Source organism: Oryzias melastigma, linkage group LG8 (genome assembly GCF_002922805.2).
Source record: "Oryzias melastigma strain HK-1 linkage group LG8, ASM292280v2, whole genome shotgun sequence".
Taxonomy (NCBI): domain Eukaryota; kingdom Metazoa; phylum Chordata; class Actinopteri; order Beloniformes; family Adrianichthyidae; genus Oryzias; species Oryzias melastigma.
Window position 1 is genome coordinate 11,151,365 of NC_050519.1, and position 6,970 is coordinate 11,158,334.

The 6,970-nt window shown below is 38.6% G+C and overlaps 1 long non-coding RNA gene across 1 annotated transcript in view; it reads left to right on the plus strand.

Annotated features, from left to right (window-relative positions):
• The first annotated feature begins 342 nt into the window (after positions 1-342).
• Positions 343-6,970, plus strand: part of LOC118599020 — a 13,696-nt gene continuing 7,068 nt past the window's right edge. Inside the window, exon 1 of the long non-coding RNA XR_004948276.1 lies at positions 343-382. This is a non-coding gene — a long non-coding RNA (uncharacterized LOC118599020). The remainder of the gene's footprint in view (positions 383-6,970) is intronic.

The following is a 6,970-nucleotide window of genomic DNA, read 5'->3' on the forward strand; positions in this document are numbered from 1 at the left end:
AGGTTGCAAAAGTTCCAATAAAACTACTGTTAGATGGTAGGAAGTACTAATAAAAATAATGCACAATTTAAACCAACAATTCTTTCTAAGAATTAAACCGGTCAGTATGGCTCCAACTTGGGTTAACATTGATGTGAAGTTTGGACCAGTTTAAATAGTAGTGAACTTTGTTGATCCTTACTCTGGGAACTTCTTGTGGTCATAGTAACTTATTTAGTCATGTTGTATTTTATGAAATATATGTCTATAGAAGTCAGATTTAAATAAAAATTGAATTTCTGAGATGACACGGTCATGTTTCAACTTCCGTCTTTTATGTTCCTACATATTCCAGGTCCTCAATGGAAGGCTTTAAGGCCCAAGTGATGTTACTCATATCAAAGTAAGACAATTTTTCTCCTTTTCAGTTTATTTTCTAGATATTAGTACATTATACAGCAACTTCACAACCACTTAGCTGGATGGTAGCTTCCAGCAAAACAAGACAGATCATGGACAGCATTACCACATAATGTATTCACACTCAGCATTATTTACACTTAAACAGACCAAGCCCGTCCAGAAAAAAAAGGTTGTTAGCATTTTATGTGGGGCCGTGTGTCCGTGTTAATGCTACTGTGCTTTTGTTTGGTAACACAGACTTGACTTTCTGAGTGGAACTCAATAATTAATTAGGAATTCTTTTATATTTGGCTCCCTCTTTGTTTCCTATTGGTTTTCCCTCTTTCAGTTTTGCCCCACAATCAACTTTTAACATCTCTCCTTTTTTTTGAGCAGTCATTACCATAACAACAGACTCAGGCACAAAAGTCCTGTGGGCATGTGACAGGCTTGAGGCACATGAACGGGGATATAGAGGGAGAGGAAGGAGAGACGGAGGGAGGGAGGGAGGGATGGAGGGAGAGAGGTTGCCCATGCTAATATCTGCAGCTGGGCTTTTGGTTTTGTTCTCTATGCAGCTGGGCTGGATGAGGGAGCCTGGATTCCAACACACCCCCATCGGCATAAATCTTGCCTTGCTTGAGGCTGCACACACTACGACAATGCCACTGGGTCAGTCTATGCCAAGTCGGCTGGCTCGGCACACACGCACACACATGCTTACAAGTAAATTGTTGTTGCGTCTAGTTGTTTGTTGCCACTTTTTTTGTCTTGAGGTTAGCATATATTATTCATTTATCATCTACTCAGACAGAGTCTGATTGAAAACTCAACACTAATTATTCCTTTCAGTCTCATTGCTGTTGTTTAAAGAACAATAGTGGACAAACTTGTATCATAGGCAGAGTTCAACTCCAGGATTCCCCTTTTTTAACTAGAAGGGGCGACTTTTATTTTGAAACTCCACAGATTCCAAGTGACTTTTAAAAGGATGAAAATAGGATACCATGCAACTCAACAGCGGTGCATACATCCTAACTAAACAAGCATGGGTTAAAACAAAGCATAGAGGCAAACTTGTTCAAACGTTTGTCCTCAGCCTTCAGCTTATCATTAATAACGCCATAGAGAGCTCTTTATGTGCGAGCGGACAGTGTCACTTTTTGGAGACAACTTTGACGAGATGAATGTGTGCAGCGTGCTTGAATGCTTTGCAGCTGGGTGTGAGCAGGGCGCTGGTGACAGCGGGTACCAGGGCACAAATCCCATGGCAAAAAGGGCATCTTTGTTTGGCCCAGGTGCTCCCTGGATGCACTGCCCTCACATCCTGTTCAGGCTCATTCATTATGTATGAGCCGTACATTTAAAACCATGAGCTTCCTGTCAAAAGCCCGAAAAGGCTGGCCCTGGCCAAGCGTTCTTTCTTGGGGCTTCAGACGGAGAATAGAAGCGCAACATTTTCAAGGCAGTGAAAGGGCCTGAAGCAAAGGCTATTGTGGCACGGGCGAGCATTATAAAAACACATTATAGTTCTAACTGTTCAAAATTCAGCGAGGTCTCATAAACCAGTCGGCTGACGTAAACCTTCACAGCTGTCTGTCTCTTTCATGTGTCCAAGAACATACATGTTTTTGGGGAGATTTTTTTGTAAAAATAGTCATCACCAGATGCAAAAGCCTCTCTTCTCATGTGCCTCAGCACTCACATGAGAAGATTGGGTTTGGTAATTACTGAAGGATTACAATAATCTATGTTTGGGAGCGTAACCTCCCCCTCGTCTTTGTAGCGCAGCACGAGATGAATCCAGTACAATTAAGCCATTTTGTTTCACTGCATGACTGTTCATTAGCATTATCTACATCAGTGGCTTCAGCTGTCAGACTGGATCCCCTTAAGGTTCCCATTATTGCCTCGGTTCCCCCGGTTACAGCTCAGTCTCCCAAAGGTTTGAGGTCAGGGTGGGTCAATGCCTAATAATGAGATCAGGCTATCATATTTACTCCTGGAAACATCAAAACTGTCTCAGCGACTTCTGCTGATGGGAGTCGATATTTATGACTTAGTCAGAAACATTTTGCTACAGTTCAAGAATCTGGACTTCATGGATTCACACTTCAGGGCAAAAGGGTGAAAGGGCAAAAGACTCTCAGTCTTCATAGCCTACAGCCTCTCTCAACACTGTTGGGTCCGTCGAAATGACAAGAACTCAGCTAGGCTGCTTGAGACAGGAGCACTGCAGGGGGGACATTAAGGGGACTGTGCTTTTGAGCGTCTGGACACTCAGAAGACTCTGTTACTTGGAATAATCTTCAGGGCAATTTAGCACAGCTTGTCCTTTAACAGGATTTTGGGAGCGAAACACTTTTATCAGGGCTTCTGAGGATGAGGCCATACAGCTGCTTAAGTAGATCCCACAGCCCAGATCTGGATGGGAGGAATTCTCATAAAAGGCTCTAGCTGGAGGTTGCATCATAACATTCATACACTATAGCCTAATAGGTAAAAGTTCCTTGGAGACATGAATACTCTGTTGCATGATAGTTGTCAGTTTTAACCTGCATTATCTTATTAATTAAAATGAGACATTTGAATCACAATCAGTGAATTAGGGAAAGTGGCGGTTCTTGTTTCCAGTCCAAGGGTTAGGAAGACTTATCCTAAATCCCGTCACCGCTTATTGTAGACCAGATCTGTAGCCAGACATATCATATTGGTGAGTGATGACAGGTGGGATATACCACCCACTATCAGCTATACTTTTAATCACGAGCTGTCCATTTAACAAACTCAGTTTTCATATACCGTATTTTTTTGCACTACACAGCCCACCTTAAGACAGCGTCATGTGAACATTTATTTATTTTTTCAATGGCTGTGCACCTTCTAATGGTTATTTCTAGTTGTGCTTACTGATGTCGATTTTAAGAGGTGCACAGTGTTCTGTCAAAATGTTGGTCTGGTTTTTTTAGGAGCTTCAAACAAGTTTTTTTTTCTAAATATGCTAACATGGCTAACATATAGCACAGTTGTAAAGCTTTTCTTACATATTACTAACAAAGTTGGGAGTTTGTAGAGGTCAGAAACATTTGTTTGTAGTGTTTGTTTTTCTCGAGTTGCAAACAAGGTTGTTTTTTTCCTGAATATGCTAACATGGCTAACTTGCTAACATAATGCGGTGTCAGAAAGGTTTTTGTTTTGCATGTTACTAGCAAAGTTGGGAGTTTGTTAAGTCAGAAACTTTTGTTTTTAGCATTTGTTTGTCACGAGTTGCAAACAAGGTTGTTTTGTTCAGAATCTGCTAACATATAGTGCTGTCGGGAAGTTTTTCTTTGGTGGTACTTGCAAAGTTGGGAGTTTGCATAGTTACAGAAACATTTGTTTTTAGCTATATCAGTCTGTTTTTTCCACAAGTTGCAAATAAGATTTTTTTCTTCTAAATATGCTAACATGGCTAGCAAGTTTTCTTGCATGATACTAGCAAAGTTGGGAGTTTGAATAGTCACGGAAATGTCTGTTTTTAGCTGAATCAGTCAGTAGTTTTTGTGTTTGTTTTTACGTGTTGTAAACAAGGTTAGGATTTATTTGTGAATATGCTAACGCATCTTCAAACGTGGTTAGCGTGTAGCACAGGCATCTCTAACCGCTGTGCTTGTTTTGTTGCTAACCCTGATTGCTAAATAGCTTGATTGTGTAGTTTCTGATTGACTGAACATACCTGATTCAGGTGATCAGTCATTACTGAAGCAGGGTTAGTGGCAAACATGCATAAATATCAGACCAATTGAAGACTTAATGTGCCTCATAGTTTGGTGCACATATGACATAATATCAAAAATAGACCACTTATTGACAATGCGCCTGATAATCTGGTGAGTCCTATAGTGCGGAAAATGTAGTACAAAACTTTGCATAATTTTTATTTTTAAAATGATTAATACAATGTTATTTATTATCACACACGTAGGGAAAGCTTTTATCTTGCAGCAGCGCTTATGACACGGAAATCCCTTAAATGGAAAAATCTATTCACCAGCAAAATAGATTCTTTACCGAGTGTCCAACAATCAAAGTTTGTTTCAGAATCTATTCCACGGCCTGCTGTGTATCTTTCTGTTCAGCTCCTGCTCGCTTTAGTCACGATATTCACTTATAAGAAGCCAAAAGAATGGCATCAGTCACACTTTAATGGATCCTGGATTATTGTGCTTTCATTCCTACACCCCCACAGGGTTCAGGGGTGGGTGGTTGGCTCCGCTGCAGTCGCCAAAGCTGCCCACGTCCTCCCTCTGTGACCCCAGCTGCTGCCTGTGGGCAAACTCAGCGTGATGACCGTTAACCGCGGGGTCAGAGCCTGCTGTGTCATGCCACTTACAGGCCTCAATTTTGTCAAATTAGTAACCAATCTTAACTCATGTTCTTTGAAAGTGCTTTAATCACATTGAGAGCACAGACGGACCAGTTGGCAAACTGCAGGTGGACAAAAAGAAAGAAAGACACCCCACTCTCAACCTGCTGATAACATTCTTCTGCTCAAGACTGTGAAGAAATCTCTCCGGATGTTAGTTATATCTATACCGAGACAATTTAATTCTGTGAGTAGGAAAGATATGCTTAGATAGACTAAAATGCTATTCATTTATTTTCATCATTAATAAAATATTCTCTCAAATTTTCATTTTTAAAATGTTCATTTAGTTATATATGGAAGTGTATTGCATTCAATTAAAAAACAGATATAGGTGTTTTTTGTTCACGTTTTTTTTTTGTTTGTTATTTGTGCACATTTTTTTCATTTTTTTTCCCTTAAGAACAAAAGCAAATAACTATGTAAAGGCTGTGTATTTGCTCATGAAAGCTATAAGATAACCTGCAATCAAAAGTTGAAAAGCCAAAGAGTATCTTTGTCACAGAGATTATCTGCGTCCATTCTGTTGTAATGTTTTTCCACAAACATTACAGAGGAAAAAGTTGGGGAATTATTTCATATTGACCAGTATGAAACATTTATACTTGTCTGTGGTGGCACAGAAAATGAGTTGCAGCTGGAGTTTTCAATAAATAGGATTTGCCTGTTCTGAGCTTTAAGGTTTGCCTTGATGTTGATGCACAGAAGCTGGAGGGGCAGACGGGGAGTAACAATAAAGTTTGCAAAAAGACCCCAGGTAAACCATAATCATTTTTAATTTATTAATTATAAATACTTACAAAAAAGCATCAGAAGAACTAATTATAATAAAAAACTAAAGAAACTCCTTATTTTATTACTCTTCTCTTAAACCATCATGTTTGAGTAGACGTGTCTTTATCTTCTCGCTTGAGGACAACTGTTGTATAAAAAAAATTTGCTTGGAAAAAAGGCTTTTAATAGAGAAAATATATCAAAAACTAAAAAAAAAAATAGCTTTTGATATATATATATATATATATATATATATATATATATAAACTATCTTAAGAAAAATACCAACAACTTTACATAAAAAACTAAACAAAAAATAGAATAAAAGCAAAAATCACCTTGAAAAGTAGAAAAGAACTATAATGAAAAGTTATAAAAAAATATCTTGATAAACAATATATATATATATATATAGGGATAGATATATATAGATGTATTTTTAAAAAATAGACAGTGTGACACCAAGTTGACCACAACCATAATGAAAGCATCCTGCTTTCTTTTTTTGTGTTCAATGTTGTCGTCAAGATTGACTCTCAAACAAAAATGAACAGCTCATACTGGTCAACATAAATAATACTTCCCCAATGTTTTGCTCTGTAATGTAAAGGAAATAGGAAGCACAAAACAGACTGGCGATATTGTGACGAGCACATAAACAAAACAAACACAGATCATGTCTATGACAAACATATTGCGGCTTTTTAACTTTTAATTACAAGTCAACCAAAAACAACAAAAAAGACCTAGAATGAAGAACACCAGGTAATATGCTTCCAAAAAAAAAAGATCTTTAATGTTTTACATTGTTTTTTACCTTGGATCTTAAAGCGGATCCTGTAACAAGTTACTGGAGAACTTAAAAATGAAAGTGTATTTAATTTGGTCAAAATAATTCAAAAGATTCCTTGCTGACCTTCGGAAATGGTGAGCGAAAATAACACCTCAGACCTGCTCAATAAAGTAAGAACAATTAACTTCTGTAAAAGCAGCCTCACAAAATAATAGAGGCTGCTATCTGATCAGTGGTACCACTTAGAGGGGACCTGCTGAGACCTCTGTTTATGCATTAGCAGGGCAGCAATAATGAGCGCTGGTCTCTCACAGTGCAAGAGTCAAATCAAATTCCCTTGCCAATTGGAAGGAGATTTACACAAGACCCTGTAGCGCTGAGACTAATCTTCCTGAGCGATCTACGATGTCCATGCACTAAAACAGCCTCTTATTTTCTCATGGACCACTGATGCTAGTCCTCGTGTTGGGATTTGTTTCTGTTTTCATATGTTTCTGCTGGACTGGGAGGCTGGAGCCATCCTGCTTGTGGAACAGACCTGGCAAATGGCCCACAGAGGACATTTGACCCTGTGGGTTTTTCGTTCTCCTTCACGTGTTTTTTTTTTTTTTTTTTTT